This window comes from Triticum dicoccoides, chromosome 1B (assembly GCF_002162155.2).
Source record: "Triticum dicoccoides isolate Atlit2015 ecotype Zavitan chromosome 1B, WEW_v2.0, whole genome shotgun sequence".
Taxonomy (NCBI): domain Eukaryota; kingdom Viridiplantae; phylum Streptophyta; class Magnoliopsida; order Poales; family Poaceae; genus Triticum; species Triticum dicoccoides.
In genome coordinates, this window is record NC_041381.1 from 102,716,126 (window position 1) to 102,741,173 (window position 25,048).

At 44.7% G+C, this 25,048-nt stretch overlaps 1 pseudogene; it reads left to right on the plus strand.

Annotated features, from left to right (window-relative positions):
- The first annotated feature begins 1,731 nt into the window (after positions 1-1,731).
- Positions 1,732-23,894, plus strand: LOC119350197 (annotated as a pseudogene).
- Positions 23,895-25,048: the final 1,154 nt, after the last annotated feature.

The window sequence follows — 25,048 nt, forward strand, 5'->3', positions numbered from 1 at the left end:
GGGCAAGTAACATACCAATGACAAAGGGAACAACGTATGTTGTTATGCGGTTTGACCGATAAAGATCTTCGCTGAATATGTAGGAGCCAATATGAGCATCCAGGTTCCGCTATTGGTTATTGACCGGAAACGTGTCTCGGTCATGTCTACATAGTTCTCGAACCTGTAGGGTCCGCACGCTTAAGGTTTCGATGACAGTTATATTACGAGTTTATGAGTTTTGATGTACCGAAGGTTGTTTGGAGTCCCGGATGTGATTACGGACATGACGAGGAGTCTCGAAATGGTTGAGACATGAAGATTGATATATTGGAAGCCTATATTTGGATATCAGAAGTGTTCCGGGTGAAATTGGGATTTACCGGAGTACCGGGAGGTTACCGGAACCCCCCGGGGGCTTAATGGGCCATAGTGGGCCTTAGTAGAGAAGAGGAGAGGAGGCCAGGGCAGGGCCGCGCGCCCCTCCCTCCTAGTTCGAATAGGACAAGGAGAGGGGGCGGCGCCCCCCTTTCCTTCCTCTCTCTCCCTCCTCTTTCCCCCCTTCTCCAAGTCCAACAAGGAAGGAGGGAGTCCTACTCCCGGTGGGAGTAGGACTCCCCTTGGCGCTCCTCCTCCCTAGCCGGCCGCCCCCTCCCCCCTTGCTCCTTTATATACGGGGGCAGGGGGGCACCTCTCGACACAACAATTGATCTCTTGATCTCTTAGCCGTGTGCGGTGCCCCCCTCCACCATAGTCCTCCTCGATAATATTGTAGCGGTGCTTAGGCGAAGCCCTACGACGGTAGAACATCAAGATCGTCACCACGCTGTCGTGCTGACGGAACTCTCACTCGACACTCGGCTGGATCGGAGTTCGAGGGACGTCATCGAGCTGAACGTGTGCTAGAACTTGGAGGTGCCGTAGTTTCGGTGCTTGATCGGTCAGGCCATGAAGACATACGACTACATCAACCGCGTTGTTCTAACGCTTCCGCTTTCGGTCTACGAGGGTACGTGGACGACACTCTCCCCTCTCGTTGCTATGCATCACCATGATCTTGCGTGTGTGTAGGAATTTTTTTGAAATTACTATGTTTCCCAACAAGTCTGGGGACCCCCGTTCCCAGAACGCCGACAGAAACAAGCAAAAGAAAAGAAGAAGGGAGGAGATGATGAGATAAAGAATGCTATGAAAGCTATTGTGAAGGCAAGAAAGTAAGCAAACGAGAAGAGGAGGATGGTAAGGAGCCAAGAGTCGGTATCCGAGGAGAGGAGGTTCGTGGCTGAGGAAAGGAGGGTGGCGGGCGAGGAGAGGAAGGTGGCATTAGAGGAGAAGAAATTGGCCATGGAGGAGTGAGCTAGATTATTGGAATGGGAGAAGTACTTGTTCTTCATGGACACATCTACCTTCGATGACAGGCAAAAGGATTTCATCAATCTTTCCTGATGAAGTCTTGGTCCAAAAAAGATTGATGGCCATGGGAGGCATGGGAGCTACCATGGGAGGCTTCGGAGGCATGGGAGCTACCATGGGAGGCTTCAGAGGCATGGGAGCTACCATGGGAGGCTTAAGAACAAGCATGGTAGGCATGGGCGTCATGTGCGGCATGGGAGACATCTAAGCACATACAAGAGGCATGGGTGGCTTTGGAGCTACCATGAGAGGCATGTGAGACATGAGAGCACCTACAGGAGGCATGGGTGGCTTCAGAGCTATCATGGGAGGCATGCGTTTTTGTCTCTCATGGGAGCCATGGGAGCACCTCCGGGTGACATGGGTGGACGCATGGCTTCTAGTGTGCCTCGCATGCCTTTGCATGATGTCGTTGGAGATAGTGCAAGCACCATCCGAGTTCCCAGTGATGATGAAGTGCTTGAAAATGGAGAAGAGGAGGAAGAATCATCTTCAGAAGAGAAGGAAGAAGAGGAGGAAGATGATGTGGCATGATTGTTGATGTTTCATTTGTTTGTGTGAACTTTTATTTGTCATGAACTTGGTTGGGTGATTTTGAATTATACTGTATTGCTCCAACTCATTATTTTGCATGTTTGTTTATGTTTGAGATCACTACATTGTCAAATTGATATGTGCTGTTTCATATTTGTCAAGCGTCGGCTGGTCGCGTGCTGTATTTTTATCGCGCCTGGTGAAGCGTTATAGCGGCACGCTAGAATTTACTATGTCTGGAAAAGCAACCGGCCATTCCCACGCGCGAAAACGCTATTTCGACATTGTAAAAGTTTTTTAGCGTGCTGTCCTACGCGCATCTGTTGCAGATGCTCCCAGAATCCTCAACAATCGCAAGCGCGGTACAATGGTGAGTAGACCAGCAACCTTTATGTTTTGGACTTCCAGTGAATCTTTATAATAGATCTGATTTTTTTAAGAAAGAACTTCTCATTTCTTATAACCTTATAATAGATCTTTATAATAGAATAGCAAATCCGAATTCTCATGGTCCTAAAAAAACTAGGGTCACGATAACTGCCACACGTGTGGCATGGATACGAACCAGCCCACACGCCTCGTGTGGCGTGAATAGGAACACGCCCGCACGACGGTGTCCGGGCACGCAATTGCACAGCCCGCATGTCCGGTGTGTGGCAACCCCGCCCGCACTGCCCCGTCCGGGCCACACGACCCAGCCGTTCCCGGCCTCCGATCGATCACCTCTCTCGACTGCCGCCATCGCCCCCCACCTCTCGAACCCCTACCTCCGTCGCCGGCCTTCTCTGGTTGCCATGGCAACCAGAGCAGATTCGTAGGGCACTCCCACCGCAAACCACACCCCAACCCTCCCCACCCCTAGCCCCCACTCCAACCCAGCCCTCTAGAGACGATCAGCTAAAATCAGGTGAAAATCTCCCGATCTCATCCTTCTCATCCTTCAGGCTGAAAATCTCCCCGATCTTGTACTGGATCCATGCTATAGGGGTAAAACACTGCATGGTTCAGTGCATCTTCGCAAATTGCCAGGCAGAATGCACCAAATCTGCCATGTACTACATTTTGAGATTAACTTAAGTTCCTAGTTTGATTGACGCAAGTAGTTGGATATGAAAATGGATGAGTAGGAATCCCTAAAAAAGGAGAGGAAGGACAACTCTGGAATAAAGGGGGTGGGAAAAATTAATTGCCACTTGTGTATAACCACAGTTGCCACCTTTCGTTGTCAGTAACTGCCACCTAGTTGGCCTGTTGATTGCCATCCCTATCTTCTATGTGCAAGCAGCAGAAGAATACTATTCTTCTGGGTTGTTGATGCGTTCTTGTTCATGCAGTGATTGATAACACATTGGAAAGAAGCGAGACACGGAAAGAATGAATCACGAAGATGGTGCTGATACTTGGGGTTCTCAAAGGCTAGAAACGCCCCCTTGGGATGCATCAGAGTACAGTCAACTCATCTCTGCGGGGCCGTTGCTGCCACTACTAGAACAGTATGCAGGCATTGGTATGATGCGTGATAACAAAAAGAAGAGAACAGTTGCCATCTTTGTAATGATGAAGATGACATTCTACTTATGTCATGCACTGTCATTTTTTCGCAGGTTCTTATGACCAAAACACTCTCAGGGGGCCCCCGTGGCAAGTTCAGTCACAATGAGCTAACATTAACAAATGAACGGGCAGCCAACTTCAACTAGCTAATATGGCTAATTAAGGTAATGCATACGAAAAAAAGAGCACATACTGGTCTGGACATGAAAAATGAACATGCAAAAAATGGCAAAAGGACTCAGGAGTTATCACGGGTGAAAATGCAGAGCCTTCATGCAGCACGTGGCATCAAGCAGCACCCATGTACCTGCCATCGACGTCATACACAGGCGAGTCCATAAAAAAATGAAGTTGTGGATGCTCAATTAGCAGAAGGAGCATAGTTGTCAACTGCAATTGCCATGACTGGACATCTACAATTGCCATGGATAAATAACTGTAGTTGTCATCCCTGGACAACTGGTGTTGCCATCCCTAGATAGCTGCATTTGCGATGGAGGAACAACTGGAGTTGCCATGCCAGTGCAACTACAGTTGCCATGCCAGGACAAATGTAGTTGCCACATCAGGGGCAATTGCAGTTGCCATGGAGGAACAACTGCAGTTGCCATACCAGTGGAACTACAGTTGCCATGCCAGGAAAACTGCAGTTGCCACATCAGGGGCAACTGCAGTTGCCGTGCTAGCACAAACTGCATTTGCCATGAATTGACCAACTACTACTATGCTTACAGGTTATTACGGTGGTGGTAACCCGGCAAACGTCTCGTGGCAAGCTTCACAAATTGCAGGTGGAGCACATCATTTTGGTGTCACAGACCACACAAGATGGTCACATGTAGCACAACAAGGTAAGAAAAAAAATTGAACCACAAAACAACACTGCATATGTTTTTGTGGCAAAAAAAAGCACGTGCCGAAAGAAAGAATTGAAGCAGTGATGGTGGACAAAAACCAAGCATAAAACGCTGATAAGTGGTTGCGTGTAAATGAGTCATGTATTGTCTTTGAAAATTTGCCAACTGCTAAAAGCATGTGTGCATCACTAATGGTTGAACGCATTTCGCCTAGTGAGATCAATCTTACAATGCAGTAGTTTTGTTGCTAGAACACAGTGGTTGCCATTTGTTGGTAGCAGTATTTGCCATGTATGCAGGACTGCAGCTGTCATGCATATAGAACCCAAGTTTTCGTACTAAAAAAAGGAGCTTGTTGTCGTGCATTGGCAAACAATAGTTGCCATGTTTGTTAAACTGTAGCTGCCATGACTGGACAACTACATTTGCCACCCATGTCCATGTGCAAACTGACATCTTGCTGTTCGAATGATGTAATGCCAAATCACTCGACGTTGATGTCATCCGCTGCGATAAACATGTTATTCAATCAAAAAAATCTTACTCTCGTACCTGTTATTTCAATTACAGGGCCTACAACTACAGTTAACAGCGGCACGGGCACATCTACTGCGGGGAGCTTTGAGCGCATAGAAGACACGTTCCCCCAGCCAGCAGACAATCATGCCGCAAATAATGCCGAGTCAGTGTCGGAAATGGCAATCATTCCAGCAATTCCCACAACCACCCCTTTGAACGCAAGCACTGGCAACACTCAAGTCGATGAAACTACCACCGATACTGAAGTGAATGATGAAACTGACGACGAGGAACAAGGGGGTGAAGATGATGGGTAACCAGATATCATGGTACCTCAGCCACCGTACGTTGGGCAGAGATTTGAATCGTTTGCAGAAGCAAAGGAATTCTACCAGACATATGCAAAGTTCCATGGGTTTGCCGTCAACACCGAATACCATAGGAAAATTAAGAAAACTAACGGGTACAGCAGAGGCGAGATGAGGTGCCACAAGGCACGAAGGAACAAGAAAGGGAAAGGTGTTGCACCTGTCGTTCCGGAACGAAAGAGAGGGATCATTCTCAAGACGGGTTGCCCTGTCCGGTGTAAGCTAAATGTAGATGGAACACAGTATGTGGTCACTGAATATTTTGACGAGCACAACCACAAACTCATAAAGAAGTTCGATCTGGTCAAATTTCTGACCGCCCACAGAGGGTTCACCCCAGTCAAAAGGCAATTCGTAAAGCTGCTACATGATTGTAACGTCGGTCCATCAAGAATGGTCCAGATACTATCACTCATCCACAACAAAAAGGGGAAACTGAGTAGCATGCCGTACATACCAGCTGACGTCACAAACCTACAGGCCAAGTACCATAGAGAGAGCAAGCTGGCTGACATAGAGGCCACAATGGCCTACTTCGATGAGAAAGCGAAGGAAGATCCAGATTTCTTCTACAGGATAAGGTTGGACAATGAGGACCGTGTCAGGAACATATATTGGGTGGATGGTGCTGCAAGGAGAGCCGACAAACATTTCTGAGATTGCATTTCATTCGACGCGACGTATCTGACTAATATGTACAAGATGCCATGCACTCCGTTCATAGGAATAAATAACCACAATCAGTCGTTGCAGTTCGGCCGCGGGCTCGTTCGGAACGATAACACGGATGGGTATGTTTGGCTGTTCAAGACCTTCTTGGAGTGCATGGATGGACTTGCTCCGATGAACATAATAACAGACCAGGATTTCAGCATGCGTGCAGACATAGAGGAGGTATTTCCGTTGGCAGTGCATAGGCACTGCAGGTGGCACATTATAAAGAAGGCTGAGGAGACGCTAGGACCGTTCTTTGCTGACCGTCCAGAGCTGCACAAGGCATTCGAGCTGTGCATGGACCACAGCTTGACGGTGGAGGAGTTTGAAAGGAGCTGGATGGCCATGATTGAAACATATTAAGTCCAAGACAACGAGACGCTTGCTAACCTGTGGGAGAAGCGAATGTACTGGGTGCCAGCCTACTTCATGCAGTGCTTCTTCCCCTTTCTGTAGACTACGCAGCGCAGCGAGGGGTTCAATGCTGTTTTGAAGCGGTACGTGAGCCCTGGCAACTCATTGCTACAGTTTGGCAAGCAGTACATAGCTTTGCAACAAAAAATTCTGGGATCTGAGCTACATCAAGAAGCTACCACCGCGCTAAAGCAGCCGAAATTGCTAACGTATTTACCGATGGAGAGGCAAGTGAGCAAGATATACACAAACAAGATCTTTAACAAGTAAGTCAGTTGCGTTACAGTCTTATTTGCACAAAAAGCACTAAGGCAGTAGGTGCCTTATAGAGTGCACTGCAGTTGCCATGATGTGCAGTTGCCATGTTTAATGAAATACTGTTTGCCATGCTTACTCAGCTGCAGTTGCCATGTTCATTGAAAATTTTGTTTGCCATGCTTGCTCAGATGCATTTTCCATGTTCAATGAAGTGCAGTTGCCATGTTTAATGCACTGTACTTCCATTGGGGCATGTTGGTATGCAAATGCCAATGTCAACTGAAAAATGTTATATTCTCGACACATATGCTGAAATGCAATTGCCATGTTTACTAAAAATGCAACTACCATGTTTGTTGAAAAATGCATTTGCCATGTTTACTAAACTATAGATGCCATGTTCAATAAAATGCAGTTGCCATGTTTTATGCAATGTGCTCCCATTGGGAATGTTGGTGTGGAAATGACGATGGCTAGTTGAAAATGTACTATAGTTTACATGTCTAGTGTACTACGGTTGCCATGTCTAGTGTACTACAGTTGCCATGTCTAATGTACTACAGTTGCCATGTCTAATATACTACAGTTTCCATGTCTAATATACTACAATTGCCATGTCTAATATACTATGTTTTCCATGTTTAGTATACTATGTTTGCCATGTTCAGTGTACTATGTTTGCCATGTTCAATGTACTATGTTTGCCATGTTCAAACAAAAATGTATTTCTATTTTCCATGACAACATAAGGTGCTACAAAAAAGATCGCACGATAGTTTAACAGAAAACACACAAAACTTGCAGATTCCAGGAAGAAATAAAGCGTGCCAGCATGTTCCCGGCTTTCCAGGTGGACAAACATACATTCAAGGTGTGTTCTATTTTGGGCATGTCAGATTCAGAACCTGAAGACCCGGACAAAGGAAGGAACTACTTCGTGAAAGCCTCGATCGGACAAGGCGAATACTACTGCCAATGCTGCAAGTTTGAATGGGACGACATTGTGTGTTGTCACATACTAAAAGTAATGGACATGAACGCTGTAACACAGATGCCCCGACATTTCATAAGGCGGCGATGGACTTGGGATGCTGACGACGCGTTTGCGCCGCAGACAACAAACACAGTTCTGGCTGTGCATGACGAGAGACCTGAGGCAACCATGGAAGCCGTGAGGCACGTTGTGCTGACAAAGAACTATGCTGAGCTAATTGATGAAGCGTGCAAGAGTGATGAGACAGCGAGAGTCGCAGAAAAACACAGGAAGGCCCTGAAAAGAGAGCTTGATGAGATCAAGAAGAGGAAAGCTGAGGAAGCCTTACACCGGTTCCCCGGCACATCAAGTGTGCCTTCATCCACGGGGCCATCATCTGAAAACTCTAAGATAGGATCTAGAACAGCAAGCACACAAACCCAGGTCAGGAACCACCCCGTTCCATCACAAAGGGTCATCCAAGAGAGATAAGGTACAAATCGGGATTGGAGATTCAAGCAAAACACAAGAAAACGAAGAAAGGGACGGGCAATCCATAAGCAAAAGTTGGGGCACTGTGACATGGTCCTTGTGGACATTTTGTTTTGTACCCTAGATGTTGTGATTTTTTTAATTTGGGATAATGACTCTTGAGGGGATTCAGAAGTTGAAGGAAAATGCATTGAATGGATAAATGTAGTTGCCATGTTATGGGTACTTAATCTGCCATGTTATGGGTACTTAATCTGCCATGCTATGTGTAGTTAATCTGCCATGCTATTTTATACTAAAAATATGCCATGCTATTTTATACTAAAAATATGCCATGGTATTTTATACTAAAAAATATGCCATACTATTTTATACTAAAAATATGCCATGCTAGTTGCACTGGATCTGCCATGTTAGTTGTACTGGATCTGCCCATGTTAGTTATGCTGGATCTGCCATGTTAATTATGCTGGATCTGCCATGTTGTTTATACTGGATCTGCAATGTTAGCTGTACTGAAAATATGCCATGGTATTTGTAATGACTCTGCATCGCATATATTTCCATAACAATTTGACGCGGTTTAGTGACACATATTGTGTTGTGTGCAATGTATGGGAAACAAGTTGGAAAAAGCGTAACGTGTATAAACCGCAGCAAAGGTTGTGGCTACATGATCAACCTACCATGCTAGCCGGTGAAGTTAGTGATGAAAAAGAAGAAGCAAACGTCCAAATGAACAATGACGATGACTTTCACTAACCATGTCTGATGAACTACATTTGCCATGTTTTAAAACATCGTGACGCATTCGAAACAGCAAAACGGGTGCTACAAACGATGAAACCATAGTAATAACGATAAACATAAAAACATATCTGCTGCCACGCCTAAGTAGGTTCACATCCACACATATATTACAGAAAATATTCAAATGTCACTCACACACCACCACTACATAGTAGGCTACGTGGGGTTGCAGTCATAACATAGCACAAGAACATAGTTTTTGACGAGAACAAAAGAGATAGTACCTTACATTCCTCAGCAACAGAATGTAAGGTATGCGTCCGGTGTGTATCGCCGCGTGATCACTTGTACCTCTTGATGACTTTCTTGACAGCTTCCTCCACAAACTCGCGTGCTCCGGACCGCTTGTTGAAATCTTCATTCGTCAACCAGTTCCATGTGTAGATTTTCCGGAGTTCAACGACCATTGCCGCTGTGACAACGGGGACAAGTCTACCTTCCCACTTTGCAAAGTATTTCAACGTGTGAAAGCCACAGTCCGTCCTGCACACGAAAAAGAGTCAAGTGAACTCACAAAAAGGGCATATATAGCAGTGATAGACTTCAATTCAGATGTAACAACAAAAGAGGGGTTGGATTGATGTAAAATGGCACATGAAGGAGGGGGGTAGGAAATTACGTGTTCCCTTGCTTCATAGTCGCCACGTACTCAATCGGGAAATGTCTGATCTGGACCTTTGAGTGTTCGTAGTGACGGTTCCATGTCTCTTTGAGGTTGTTGATGAAGAATTCAGCATGCGTAGTAAGGTCTGCATCAGCTGCCGAACAAATTGAATCAAGCACCTCAAAATGTTGGTTCTTCAGGTCAAGACAGATCGCATAGTGGTGACCACACTTGTCGTGTTGGTCATGTGGTGCAAGCTTCTGGAACATGGGGAACATGACCTGCATTTAAAAGTGAGGGAAATGAGAAGCAGAGTTCACATGAAGAACCGCAGAGGAAAAACAAGGTAGAATCACGTAGAATGTTTGGTTATAGGTGGGGGTAGTTGAAAGAAAGTTGCCATCCATGTATGAACAAAATTTGCCGTGTATTTTTCTATGAAGTTGCCACATAGTTTGCACGAGATGAAAAAAATTCAAAAAGTCAGGTTGCATGGCAACTATTGCCACATGAAACATCTGCCACATAATCAGAGTACAGAAGATGGCAAAAAACCATACCATGTGAAAAAAGTGCAAACAGGGAAGGAATACTCACATATTTCTTCATTGTGAGCTTGAATTCACCGTGTTGTGCAAAATTCTTCCTCAGGATTTTGTGGTGGAAGTCACCATCCCATATTTTACAAGTCACACTGTAATGCATGATTGTTTTGTCGGCACACACATCCATATGATTATTGATGTATTCAATCCCGCATGCAACTACATTCGTCGACATTTTACCGTTTGGCCTCACGGACTCGGCAAGATCACCCAGGTCGACGTACGTAGCTTCGCATTGAATGACCTTGGTTCTGTCCAAACATGAGCTGTATGAAAACGATATAACATGAAAGAATCATGCCTACCAAGTAAAAAAAATGAAAGAACTAAAACATAAGCGGATCATGTATAGAAATTACAAAAGAAGATGAATGGTAAAAAAGGAACAAAGCAAAATGAGAGATTATGGGGGTGTGGTCATTTACGCTTTCAGCTCCTTCATGTGCTTGCTGCTGGACCTCGCATTTCCAAAACGCTTGACAATATCGTACAGCTAGGTCTGTTCCTTAGTGGCCCTGAATTCGGGCTCGTAGTCTTCCGCGGGAGGTGGGTGAACTACCCTCTGCTGCCTCACAGAACTAGGGGTGGCACTCCTGATGGTATCCTCAGATACTGTATCTGCAGGCACGTTGGAACTTGATTGCCCTTGCCCTCGTGAGGACCTCCTCTGCAATGCTGCCTCCTCGATCCTGTGGTAAGCTTCATCAAGTGACGGTGAAATCTCCTTAGGTGGCTGCAAGGATAAAAAAAGTGGATTATGATACCTAGAAATCAAAAACAGATGCATTGTGAGAAGATAGGGTGCATGATGTGAGATGTATGTACAAAAAGTGGGGAGTTGCCATGTGTGGTGCAACTACAGTGGCCATGTGGTGGCAACTGCAGTTGCCATGTAGTTGCACTGTAGTTGCCATCTGGTTGGACTATAGTTGCCATGTCACAGCAACTACAGTTGCCATGTTGTGCTAACTACACTTGCCATGTGCTTGCCGAGTGGAAAAAATGCAGCATGGAAACAAAAAAGTACAGGTGACATAGTGCAGCAACTCTAGTTGCCATGTGTAATGCACTGTATTTGCCATGTGACAGCAACTACAGTTGCCATGTTGAATCAACTTCAGTTGCCATGTGGTTGCTCAAAATGTGAAATGCAGCATGGCAGCAAAAATAATGTAGGTGACATGGTGCATCAAATCCAGTTGCCATGTCATCACATACAGTTGCCCATCATAAGTGAGGACCCCCAAAAAAAGTACAATTGCGACAGAAGTCAAACTACAAAGATGTATACAAGAAAATGATATAAGCACATGATAAATGTACCTTGAACTATCGGCTCTGCAAACTTGACAGCCTTCCTGCCCTCGACCATTGGCTGCGCCATCATTGCGGGCATGCCTCCCGGGAAAGCAAATGCAACTGGCATAGGATCTGGCACCACTGGTTCATCTTGACTGATGTCAAGACTGAAGCTCGGTGGGGTGAAGGCCATTGGGTGCCTCTCATGCCTACTGGCCGGACCACGAACAACTTACGGGGCAGAATCCAAGGGTGAAAGATCAACAAACATATCCGAATCGGCCGCTACAGAATGATCGGGCTTATTTGTAGGGCGGGGCGTATTGTCAGCGGTATCAGCCGCAACTTTCTTGACAATCCTCTTGTTTGGGCTGTATGGGACACCCACATTGACTGGGAGCTTGGAAGTGCACAGATTTAAGCTGGGGATTTCCACTCCGGGTAAAGGCGCACTCTGCTCCGGACGTTCACCTACGTCACTCATCCCCGGCTTGACACCTGCATCAGTTGTGCTCCGGTCTTCCGGTTTCTCCATCGTATTGCTTGTGGCAGGTGGGGGAAACAGTGTGGACGCAGGGACATAACCAGACTCGTCTCTACTGCTCCTAGCAACAGGCGGTGCGTTGGGTATGTATGTTGATTGCTTGCAGGGGCTATGACGCCTAGGTGGAAGACTAGCACATGAAACGGTCGCCTTAGCAGTATCTGCACCGACAGGAGCTGGAGCTGTTGTGCCAAGACTCTCACCTGTAGATGGCATATCATTGTGAACTGCCGCCTCAGCCGCTTCTGTCGTGGACACAGGAGTGCCACCACGCACACACTTGGAATCAGTGTCAGATGAGCGGGAATATTCCTTGCTTAGGTTGGTCTCGGGAGCGTCCACTTCAACGCTTGCTGATGGGGTGGCATGGCTCACAGCAGCATCCTTCATTGCCAGAAGAGTTGGCAATATTTCAGCTGTCCTGGCAGATACTGACTCGTCACTCCCCGATGTACGGATGCCTGTTATTCTAGCCCGCACATTTGCAGCCGGCGGAGATGGTCGGCCACTTGCATCAGAGTTAGTGGGAGCAGTTGACGGTGCAGCAGCAGTATTGTTGCCTGGCGCCTCATGAACATCTGAGTTGCCCCCTGTTGACAACTTTGAATGCAGGCATTCGAGTGGGTCCTTAATGATATGCTTGGCCCCGCGCGTAGTAGTCTTCTTCACCCTGCAAAAAAAGAAAGCACATGAAAAAGGTATTAAAAAATGAACAAAATATATTTCCCATGGTAGAAATCTTAAGAAAAAATGAAAAACAAGTGGAAAAGCTGGTAGTTGCCATGTAAGGGGAACATGAGTTGCCGTGTGACATAGTTGGCAGTTTCCATACAAAATCCAGCAATAGTTGCCATATTAGCCAACTTGAAGAATGATAAAAATGTCTAATCTGCCATGAATGCAATTTCAAATCTAGGTGTGGGATGAGCACACAAGCCAACGATAAATATGGCAGTTGCCATTAGGTACAGTAAGAGTTGCCATTTGTCCTAGATGCCAGTTGCCATGTAAAAACCAAATAGGAGTTGCCATACACTTAAAAAGGAAGGAAGAAATCATTTGGAAAACAGCAGTTGCCACGTGGGGGACGATGACAGAAGACCATGTGACAAGCTGAACAAATGCATTGGAAAATCAAGAAAAAATAGCACTATGTCAACGAAAGCACATGGAAAAACCTACTTCTTGACTGGCTTCCTCAGGTCTGGCAACACGACAGGATCCCCGGTGTTGGTCGTCGTCGTACGAGGAGATGACCTGGTGGAAGGGGTGTCACCGGCAATGGGGGCACCTTTGTTCAACCGAGCAGAAACACGGGTTGGCGTTGGCGCCTGTTTCTTCGTAACTGCTCGTCCACCAGCTGTTGACTCGCTGCACGTATGAGATGGAGGAAAAAAAAGGTGGCAATTGTCAGACAGCAAACTCGTTGCCGCACTTGACAAAAACAAGTGCAAAAAAGGGATGAGTCTATTCCAAGAAAATAGACAAAGCAAACAACTAAAATTAAAGTCGAACCTCCTCCTGGCAGCTACGTGATCGGTCCTAGACCTCTTGCCAGGAGAACCCTGCCCAACATCCTCTGGAGCCCTCCCCCTCCTTGATGGCAACACCCCCTCGCCTCTCACAGTCGTATGTTCTTTGACTTTCTCCGGTGGGTGGGATATCTGTTGCATCCTTGCCCTTGTTACCACCTACGCGAACTTCAGCATGTTCATCATCATCGGTGTCCTATTGCACATTCTCCATGTCATCGTCATCATCCTTGCTGAGGCCAGCGTCTCCATCTAGTTCATCTTGTGTGTCACCAGGCTCTTGGGAACTGTTGTAGTCATACCGGCCACGGCAACCGGTTGGCCAATGTGTATGTTCTGGGATAAATGAAGTGAACTGCCTCGCAATCGCGTCGCTGTCAGAGCCACTGAGGGACGTCCACCCCTCAACCAACTTCCCGAGCAAGCCGGTCATTCCGGATGCAAACTGCCCAATTAGATGCTCAACAGGTGCCCTCGCCTGTGCACGAAACAAGAAGTATCAATAACCACCCCAAATTGCAGTCACTTGCGCGACATCAAAAAATAATCCACGGCAAACCATAGATGTAGATATTTTGATTACCTCAGTAGGACAAGACGGAGCTGAGTGCACGTCCATCCACTTTCCAAAGTTTTGAGGCCCCCCAAACACGCTGTAGTCTATAGCATGCTTGGCCATCAGCTAGAAAAAACAAAAAAAATAGCAAGGATGTAAGAGAGAGAAGGTAAGTTTCAGCACGAATGAAAGAGTTCGCATGTGGAGTGAAACATGGATACAATACGCAGACAGCCATGGATAACAAAAGGTAGTCATCCCTTATGAACCACGGGCGGTTGCCTCATGTCAAATTTGTAAAGCATGCCGTGTGGAGAGAGAAACCAGAACTAACCTGCAGTTTTCCATATTTGGTATCAGTTACCCTGTCTGCGGTAAGCACAGCCTTGACAGCGTTGATAGTCCATGCAGAAACAGCAAACTTGTGCGTAGGCGGCATGCCTCCTGTCCCAGTGAAATCCACGGTGGACAGATCAAGACAGTCGACATACATGAGCTGATTTAAAACAATTTTACAAAGAAAGAAATATCAGTTGCCATCATGGGTACTTTGTAGTAAAAAACAGGATAATCTATGTTCCCATGATAATCAAGTTGATGTGCATGAAAAGAGTAGAAAAAAAGAAGAAGTTACCTTCTATATGTCCTAGTTGCCATCATAGTGTGATGGCAGTTGCCATATTGCCATGATGGCAGTTGCCATCATAGTGTGATAACAGTTGCCATACTAATATGATGGCAGTTGCCATATTGTCATTATGGCAGTTGCCATATTGTCATTATGGCAGTTGCCATCTTGTTATGATCAGGTTGCCATGCATGAATAAAAGTGTGTTAAAAAAGAGTGTTCACAGAAAGAATTGGTAAAAAAATACCATTAAATGCAGTCGACAACCCTTTTGGTACATCTTGCTTGAGAATGCATCGTGCAGGAAGTCGGCAATAAACTTACCCAATTCATGTTCTTCACATTTTTCAGATCTGCCTGCACTGCACAAAATTTCAGGACAAAAGGTTGCCACATCAGAAATCAAATGGGAAAAAACATCGAAAACATTGGCAGTGACTAGCTTTACACATGACATCAGAGCCAAAAAATTGAGGAAATATAAAGTAGTAAAGATGGATCATTCACCAGGATGGGGAAGCATTTGTTGCTTGGGCGAAGAGAAGTGGTCGGCGCGAAAACAGCTGAGATGAGGTACATGAGTAGCTTCATCTTGAAAACATCTCCATGCGTCGTCATGGCCTGCAGCGAATCTGCCAGTGCAGACGTGTTCGGCATGGATTCCAACCCAGGAAACAAACGGGGGAACAACGCTTCCTCGATCTCATTATTGACCTCGTACGGGACTTTGATATGTCCACGAGGCACACCCAAAGTGCAGAACACGGATTCCTCGTTCAATGGTAGTCTTCCACGTCCCAGAATCACGAATTCCCTGGAGGCGGGGTCGTAGATCTCACCAAGCCAGTCGCATACAGGGTTGACAAGGTTCGTGCACCAGACATCCATCAGAGCCTGTATACCCATCTCAGCAGCAGCTCCCTTCTGATCGTCGGTGAATTTGTCATTCAACGCAGTCAATCGTTCTTGGGAGGCTCTGTTGCGAATACGTTTCTTCTTCTGCAAAAAACAGACAAAAAGTGATCAGTTGTTGCCATGTTTTGCAATATCGTGAAATTTTAGTTCAATGACAGACGATTGCAAGCTCGAGATGCCAACCAGTAACATAAAGCAGGAGGAGGGGGGATGTGTGGACAGTTACCTCATCACCCTCTTTTCTTCGTCCAGTTGCCCGATTACGCTGTGGTGGATCCATGAAATCATCATCATCATTTTGATGATCACCACGAGCCATTCTGCTGAGATAGGAACAGACCAACTTGTCATGATGGAAATGTAAATGCAAGAGGTAAGCAGTTGCCACCTAATAGAAAATGTCAACTAGTGAATGCAAAAAATATAACATGAACACACACGCACCCCTCCTATGATTGTTGAAACATAAACGTGGCAAGTAAGCACATTGGTTGCATTATCAAGAAAAAAAAGTGTACAGATCGTAAATGCACTTGAAAACAAAAATGTTGAAGTTGCCATGTTAGCCCAAGATAGTATGATAGAAAGTCACAAAATTCTTCACATCACAAAAACTAAGATGTGGCAGTTCACACCATGTCCTAAAAATACACCAATCAAATGCCACCTATTCAGCGGCAGAAATGTGCTAGGGTGAAATTGTCGTGTTAAAATGCAACACATACTACAAAAAAGCGATGAAACCACATCTAATCAAGAACCTGGAAATTGCCACAGTGTGTTCAGTATCACAAAGTCATTGTGGCGAAACAAAAAAATTGCGTGTGCAGTACAATGAATTTGCCACATTGTACTGACTGTAACATGGCAACAGACATGATGTGGTCAGCCAAAAATTAACCACATGGAAAGCATATGTATGGCATCTGACACAATTGATATGCAAATTTGGTTGCCATATTATGCAGCCAATTTGCCACATTGTCCTATCTACAGTATGGCAACAGACAGTGTGTTCACATTCTATTTTTCCACATGAATATACTATCCAAGTGGCAACAGGCACACTTGATGTGCACATTAGTTGCCGTCCAGTGCGGTTGGCTGCTGGAACTGCATTGACTACCGATTTACTACACTTCACCATTCACATCGTGTGGTAACTTTCACAAATCATTCAGAAAAATTAGTTGCCACAATGAAAAAGCATGTTTGTGGCTACTATCACAGTAAGTCAGCAAATTAGTTGCCACATGGAAGAGGGTGTGTGTGGTAACTATCACAGTCATTCAATAAATTAGTTGCCGCATGGGAAAGCTTATTTGTGGCAACTATCACAGTCATTTCAGTAAGTTAGTTGCTGCCTGGGAAAACACGTTTGTGACAACTATCATATTTATTCAGGAAGTTAGTTGCCATACAATCATGATAGTTAATCAAACTACCAAGTTTGCCTCATACTATAGTTTTAAAAACCAACTAACTAGATCTACGGTTCAATGACAACTACAGTGACTTCAAATTCAACCTCAAAGTTCTCCCCGGAACTGATTGCAAAACACCAATTCGAACCAATGTGCATCAAACAAACCGGGAGACACCTGCCCAATCCAAAGGCAAGACTAGTGCGTGTCTCCGGACAGGCATAACCACACCGACGAGGCCGCCGTGGCGGCGGCGACGAAACTGCCCAGTGCCACCAAAAACGGCTAGCAGACGACTCCGCCGCCGGCGGGAACGCCGACGCATCGCCAAATCGCCTGAATCTCTACGAATCTCGAGCGAGGAATCAAACAGGGAGGGAAGGGGGGAAAATGCAGGAAGGGATTGCGAGAGTTGTAGCGAGCATTACCTTCAACATGCAGGCGCTCCGGCGAAGCCACTCCGTTCCGGCGAGCACCACCGACGGCCGCGAACACCGTCGATTCTTCCGCCTCCACCGTCGCCTTCTCCCCTCGCCTTCTCCTCCAATGGTTTGAAATGCGAGTGGGTTGTGCCAGTAACTACGGTGCGGGGGTGAGTAAAATGGAACCGTGAGGGAAAGGGGGCAGAGGTGTGCGACGTGTTTGACGTCAACCGCGGTCGGCGCGTGGCGTGCGGGCGCATAGCAGTTCCATCGCACGCCCCCAAGTGGCAACCGCTGACCACGGGAGGACAACCAACGTGCGGGCGAACTGTCTCGCACACCGCACACTCACCTCGTCCTACGTGGCGCAAAAAAACGACCGGATTGTGCCAAGATTCATACACAAAGTACCCAACGGTGATGCTTGCGTGTGGTCGAGATGGTGAACGCCCACACGTGTGGGCGTTAACATTTCTGAAAAACTAAGACACGAAGGTATCGTCGTCCTCGCAGGCCACCTCAGTTGCCGTCGGCAGGTATCGTTGTCCTCGCTAGCTCGCCTCTGTGTCGATCTCTCCTACCCGCGTGAAACTCTAGATGCGCCACACCTCCCCGTTGCGAGCCCCCGTCGGCAGATCCAACACTGCAGCTACCGGTGGCCGCGTTACCAATCTAAGTTGTCCATCACGATCTTGACAAGAAATCCTCACGTTGGTTCGAAGGGGAGATTTCTTTTCTTCTTCTCCTTGTCAATTTTGTGCAATCTAGTCAATCTCGGTTAATCCCTCCAAAATCTTCTAGTGAATCAAGTTAGCCCTAGTTGTTCACAAAAGAACAAGCCCTCAGGGGTTGGAAGAGGAGATTTCTGTGCAATCCATCAACGAAAGGAAACCAATTTTTCACCTAGTTGCGGTGTTTTGGTTTACTCACATCCATTCTTCTGTCAGGGTAACTGCTGCTTCTGTTTCTTTCGCTCTCCCCGGTGCCTCATTATGCTGTTGCCTCTGGCATCGTTGATGCTTGGTAGCTTGGCTGTTGGAAACTTGGAATCAGTTGCCGTTCCTTGCAGCGTTCGCGGATTTGACGTTGCCCCTATGTGGCAAAAGTCTCGCCTAGAGTCTGAAACTGAGGTTTGTTGCACGCATGCAGGTCGGAATTGCAGCCTCTAGTAAGGTTAATCGGCCGTCCAACTTCAGGTTAATTCCTTCAGTATTCGGTTCCTCATACCACATTGTGGGCAGGAGCAGGATGGTTCATCGATGAATGGTTGCGTAAGGGTTCCGATATTGTAGAGGAGAACCCTATCTTTTGGAAGATCCAATTTCATATAAAAACACACTCTTCCAAACTATTGGTGCACTTGACATCAATTTGTTTTGTTTCCTTGTTTCTGAATCAACTAGAACCTTAGGGTAATGAACACCTTTTAAAAAAAAGCAGAGTAGATCACCCCTTGCCTGATGCAGAATTGCAGAGGTATCACACTGAAAGTCTGAAAGATGATTAGGTCCCAACAGCCTCTGCTAAATACTCCATCCGTCCGGAAATACTTGTCGGGGAAATGCATAAAAATGGATGTATCTAGAACTAAAATACATCTAGATACATCCATTCCTCCGACAAGTATTTCCGGACGGAGGGAGTATGATTCAAGCATTACGCCTTCTTTCATGTTGTCTAGTAGTATAGCACACTAAAATTTGGCATCTCAGCAGGATGCCAAATTGGATTGACATAGTAATCCAATGCTATGTTTCCTTTTTCTTTCAGCCAATGTCACTGAAAACAGTCGACAGAACTGAGGCAGCAAGGAGCTCTTCATCACCAAGATAATAGTAAAGGTGCAACTGTTGGATCGCTCATTGGTGATCCTGATGATCCATGGAACCCTCCCCGCCCACCTCCTCATCCCTGGATTCTGGCCTTAGAGTGCCCTCATCAGTTTAACGTGAAGGTAAATTAACTTGCCCCCCTCTTCTTATTGCATTCTTTTATAGTGGTTCTTGACTGATTATTCCTCTCTTTTAGTACATGCGTCAAATTGCGGATTTCTTTTCTGAAGTCAGAGCCGCAAACATAATCGTCCCAGACCGCACTCCTAAGGTTCTTTATACTTGTTCAATTTCGCATGGCTGACATATCATTTGGCATCTAAGTAACGCTCTTCGTGTTTTCCTTGCAATACTTTTTGGAAGTTATTTTGTATACTTCAACATGATAATTACACCCTCAGCTATTACATGAGTGTAGGTTCCACCCTAAACTCTTAAAACCACCCACAACATTCAGGAAAATTTTAGAAGTCTTGAAATGAGAACTATTATTCTAGATATTGGTCTGAGAACACGCTCACACATACTCCATCCGTCCCACAATATAAGATCGTTTTTCAAGCTATGTGGGATGGAGGGATTACATTATATGAAAAATAACTTTCACAAACAAAAAGAGTGTTTCAAGTAACTCAATTTTCACCAAAACTTAAAATATCTAGGAAACAAGTAATGTTGTTTTTTCCCACCAAATCTCAATTTTTTTTCGATGTTTCAGAATTTCTAATAAAAAATGATGGAATACCATGAAGGAAGAAGTTGTGACATGTCAAACATATGCCAACAATGTAGCCACTTCATTCGGAACTGCTTTCAGACGGATGAAACGATTTTAAGAGCTGAAAATTGCATGATGTTAATAGTTGGGGATCAGCTTTGGATGATTTAAAAGTTCCACTCACACGCAATAGTTGACGGATGGGAAGTGCATGTTTTCCTAGTTTCATTAACATAAGATGTCTTCATAGGATATATACTTCTCCTGTTATGTATTGTTAGCAGGATAGCTGAACTGATTGCTTTTCACCTTGTTTAAACATGGATGGTCCATCTAGGAGAGGCGCACAAAGTTTTATGAGATATTTGACCGCTTCATGACCACCTTAGAAAAAGATAGTGCTCTGGGCTTCCTCCGCCTCTTCGATAAGTTCAGGCAGCACCTTGTTTATGGATATGTTATCACTCACAAAGCTTTAACTTAATTATTGCAATGAATGCCCTGCGTTGCGCTAAGTTTGTTTTGAAGGGGAAGGCGCCTAGGCTCTGTGGGATGCGCGCCAACCCCAACTACATTACCAACTTTGGGTTCTTCCCCCTTCACCAAGCTGCTGAGTCATTCTACGCACCTCGGGCGATATAATCATCGAGGGCCTCCTTCCACTCCATGTTGCCGTCGAGAACACTTGCCAGCACAAGTATCTGGAGGACAATCTATTAGCTGACCAGAACTATATGAAGGGGAATGTCGAGTACATCTACAAGCTCATATATCTGCTTTGCCTGCCTGAGATGGTTTGTTTTAAATCCCTCCAAACATCAGTTACTACTTTAGTTACATAAGAGCAGAGAAGAAGTTCAGCTTCATGCCAGATATTTAAATCGACTGCTCCTACAGTGTTTAAGAACTGACAATCTGTTACTTTGTATAGTTCAGAGTGTGAAAGAACAGTTTGCCTCTGTAATGTTTTCTGTATTTATGTCTGTACTTGAGTAGGAGGCACTGCTTATTTTGAATTGAAGGAGAAATGAGTCAAATTTGTCTGCAATTACAAGTTTTTGTTAACTTCTCTTGCCGATAATTTAATGTCAATCCTTCTTTATTACATAGAATGTCACCACTTTAAATTAAAACTGTTATGCATTGGTGACTTATGCAGAAGATCTTCTTGTACACGATTAGGGTGCTTGCAAGTCACACAGATAATGTAGTAGATGAGCTCTGGGATTGCATAAAGCATGGGAAGCTTGTCCCTGCAGCTATTTTGCTCTTCGCAGCTCATAGGCATTTCTGCAAGCTCAATGGATTTGATACGATCAAGACTCTTATCGAGGATTCTGTGTTTGACCTAGAAAGGGAGGCGTGTGGATTAAAAAGTGGTAAAAATACTAAGGCAGCAAAGCAGCGGAAGGAGAAGAAAGTACAATTTAGTAACGCATTGGTGCTTATTAGGATAATTCTCAAAGCTGGTGATGCTCTTGACGAATATATTCAAACTCATTCAAAGGTACCGCGTTTCGTTAGATCACATCTTCAATGTCTTAGGTGTCTATTTTTTTCTTCTATTGAATATATTTTAATATGTTAATGCTAGGATAACTTGTAATATTTATTGTAGAGAGAGAATATTGCATAACATGTCCCTTGCTGACCAACATGAAAAGAACAAAATTTCTGATGTATTACTTTGTATGGCCTTTGTGAATAATTAATAAATGGCCACATGCATCGTCTAGATACAGAGGCCAGGGGTTTATCCTCCTTTTCAAAAAAAAAACATGAAAGAACAAAATTTCTATATCTAAATCGTTTTCTTGTGCTGTGCTCTTCTCATAGCTTTTTGAACCAAGTTTGTTATCAATCCAATGCTAATATCCAGTGGATCGCAGTCTAATGACTTGGATTTCCTCCTTTTGTGAAATCTGTCCAATATATTCTGAAAAAGGTACAATACAAGTATTTTCTGTACATGTAGCAATAAATTTATCATGCAGGGAAAGCCATAGCAATACTATAAAGCTATTTCCTTATGGTAGTTACTGCCATATGGTAGAAGTGTACTCATATGTATCTGCTGAGTGCGTTCGAGGTTTCTAGTGGTAGTCTAGTGTTTAAGCCCTCTGCACATGACCTTTTGGGTATACGGAGCATATCAGTGCATAGCACCTGAGTTAAACCAAATTTTGCATATCTAGTGTTAGCTTGGATACATATAAAGTACTCCCTCCGTAAACTAATATAAGAGCGTTCAGATTACTAAAGTAGTGTTCTAAACGCTCTTATATTAGTTTACAGAGAGTACAAAAAAATAAATATCAGTTAGCTTACAGAAAATAATAATTATGCAGGTGTCTCATGAGGAGGTCCTTGCAAAAGTTTCAGAAGTTCTCCAGAATTATGATGTTGGTCCTAGTGGAAAAGTAATCTGCATCGAAGACCTTTGTCTGGTTTGATTTTTTTTATTTCCTTCTGCGTCTGTTCTTTTTGTACATGTAGATGATCTACCTAACAATGTTTTAATTATTTCTTCCACATGCTCTTGTAGTCGCCCGTATGCTTGTCCAGTGCCGGACAATGTGTTGCATGAACATGGTGCGTGCTTTTTCAGAACCTGGTATTTTTGTGCTTCTGTAACAATTTGCAAAATGAGCCGTAATAATTCTGTAATCGGAAGCAGGGGAAACATACTTGACGAATGCAGCCATAGGATCGTCTACACTGGAAGTCAAGGCAAAAAATGTATGGGTATTTGAACTTGTGCCTTTCGACTTTTATAGTTCTTATTTTGCTTCATGCTGAAAATCGATTTTTTACTAAATTTGGTAATTCATGCTTTCATTTCTTTCTGCTGTTTACATGTTAATACCCAGTATAAAATGTCATCAAGTTCATTCGATGACAATTTTTATCAGGACACTGAAGTTCATCATGTGGCTGTAGTGCCATTCAAATCTTTTACTGCAAGGGTATTGTATCATCCCATATTTTAGTGTGGCGTGTAAAAATTCAAGAGTCCTATAATGGCTAGAGATAAAACACTTGTTTTCTCTTTTCTAAAGATAACTGATGCTATGCAACTGATCTGTCTGGTTAGTGTGGTCAAATTATATGGGTAAGACACACATATGCTTTGTTTTTGTTCCCCCTTTTACTCCCTCCGTTCCGAAATAGATGACTCAACTTTGTACTAATTTTAGTACAAAGTTGAGTCATCTATTTTGAAACGGAGGGAGTACCTGACTAGAGGCTGCATTTATTTGTGTAGTTAGTGGATGACTCAATGGCAATAAACTAAAAAAGGGCCATGTACATGTTGTTTGATCACGCTGAGTTTATGTTTTGTGTCATCTTGACCACGGTATCTTGATTATTTTTATGTGTTAACCAGGGCGCGAAAAAGAAACCATGTAGAGGACAGGACCTCTGGTACGCAAGAGATCAGTTCCTTCCTGTCTGGAGATCAGTGCTAACATGTCGGTTTAGTGTGAGGACCTTTTCCATCATATGCACCAAACAAAGAGAGGCCAGTTACCCAATATGATGGCGTCCAGAAGAAACTGACTGATAGAAGGTCTTCCTCTAACGCTCGTCTTGGCATGTTGGACTTGTTGGAGAATAGGTCTCGGAAATTAGCGAGTGGTCCAAAATCAGCGAGTAGTCGCCGATCCCGAAGGCTGTTTGGCACTGCTGCATCGACAGTCCTGAAGATGTTGAAGCGCGCATGATGAACGAGTAGGATGGAAGGTATAATAGTTTACTATGTAGCATATCGAACCGTCAGGCAGGGGTAGGATTGAGCTAAACTATAAAAAGCATATTGTGGAAATGGAATTTTGACTGCAGGTGCGTGCCCAGACGAACAAGCAACCATCATTCTCCCTGCAATCAATCAATGCAAGATGGTTCTGTTTTGCCCACGGCGATGGGTGAGCGCTGGATAGGTGTTTGGCCATTGTGCATGTCTACTGAAAGTAACTGTTGCTATTTGGTTAACAAATAGTAGTATCTTCCCCTCAAACCAAGAAAAAAAACAAGTAGTAGTATCTTCCTGATTCCTGAAGATGTATTTTTCAGAGGCTGGACTTGGCTTGTGCCTTGGTTATGTATGATCTTGCTAGTGCGGGCTGATCCTGTGGATAATGACCCTCCTCTACGATCACGATTCCCTATGCTCTACAGCATTTGCAATGATCAAGAGATCACAGTAGCTAAGTTTAAAAAAGGAGTTGATAATTTTTTTAGGAGACGACTCCATCCTCCTTTGTTAGAACAGTGGAGGGAGCTCGAGTCCATTGTGGACTCATGGTCACTGTCGGTTTGGACCTTGGGGAAGAAAAGTAAATTTACGACCAAATCAATTTATGAGTATCTGGAGAGAAATGTGACGGGGTGTAATTATAGGTGGATTTGGAGATCCAAAATTCCCCTGAAGATATAGATTTTCCTATGGCAGCTTTCCAGGATGCTGTCTTGACTAGAGATATTATGAGCAGGAGGAAATGGTTGGGTACCCTACTTGCTCTTTTTGCAATGAAAAGGAACCTCTCAGCATCTCTTCTTTACGTGCCCAGTAGCTAGAGTTTTATGGAGGACTGTGCGATGTGTTCTGGGCACAGATTTATGTCCAAAAAATAATTGGCAGTATTTTTCATGGTGTTATCTATTTCTTACCGATGGGGAGAAGTTCCATACTTGTGGTTTAGCTGCGCTGTGTTCGGCAATGCGGAATTGTCGCAACCGGGTCACCTTTGAGTTCAGAAAAAATGAGAACCCCTTTTGATGTGGTTTGCTCTGCTTGTGGCTACCTAAACTACTGGGCAGGTTTAATGGTGGGATCTGATCGTGAGGCGATGGAGCGTGGAGCCAAGATGCTGAGGACCAACGCCTCGACCATGATGCGGATCTGTGTGGCACCGGGGAGCGCGATGAAGAATTGAAGCATGCTGGTCCCTGGGTGCTAAAGCAGTCATACCTCTCCCCGCTATCTAGCTGCTCTTGTAGGATAACCGTCTTTTGCGCCTTCGAGCTGTGATGGTCTTTTGCTCCTGCGTGAGCATGTGTCCTAGCCTAGGTTGCTAAAAAAC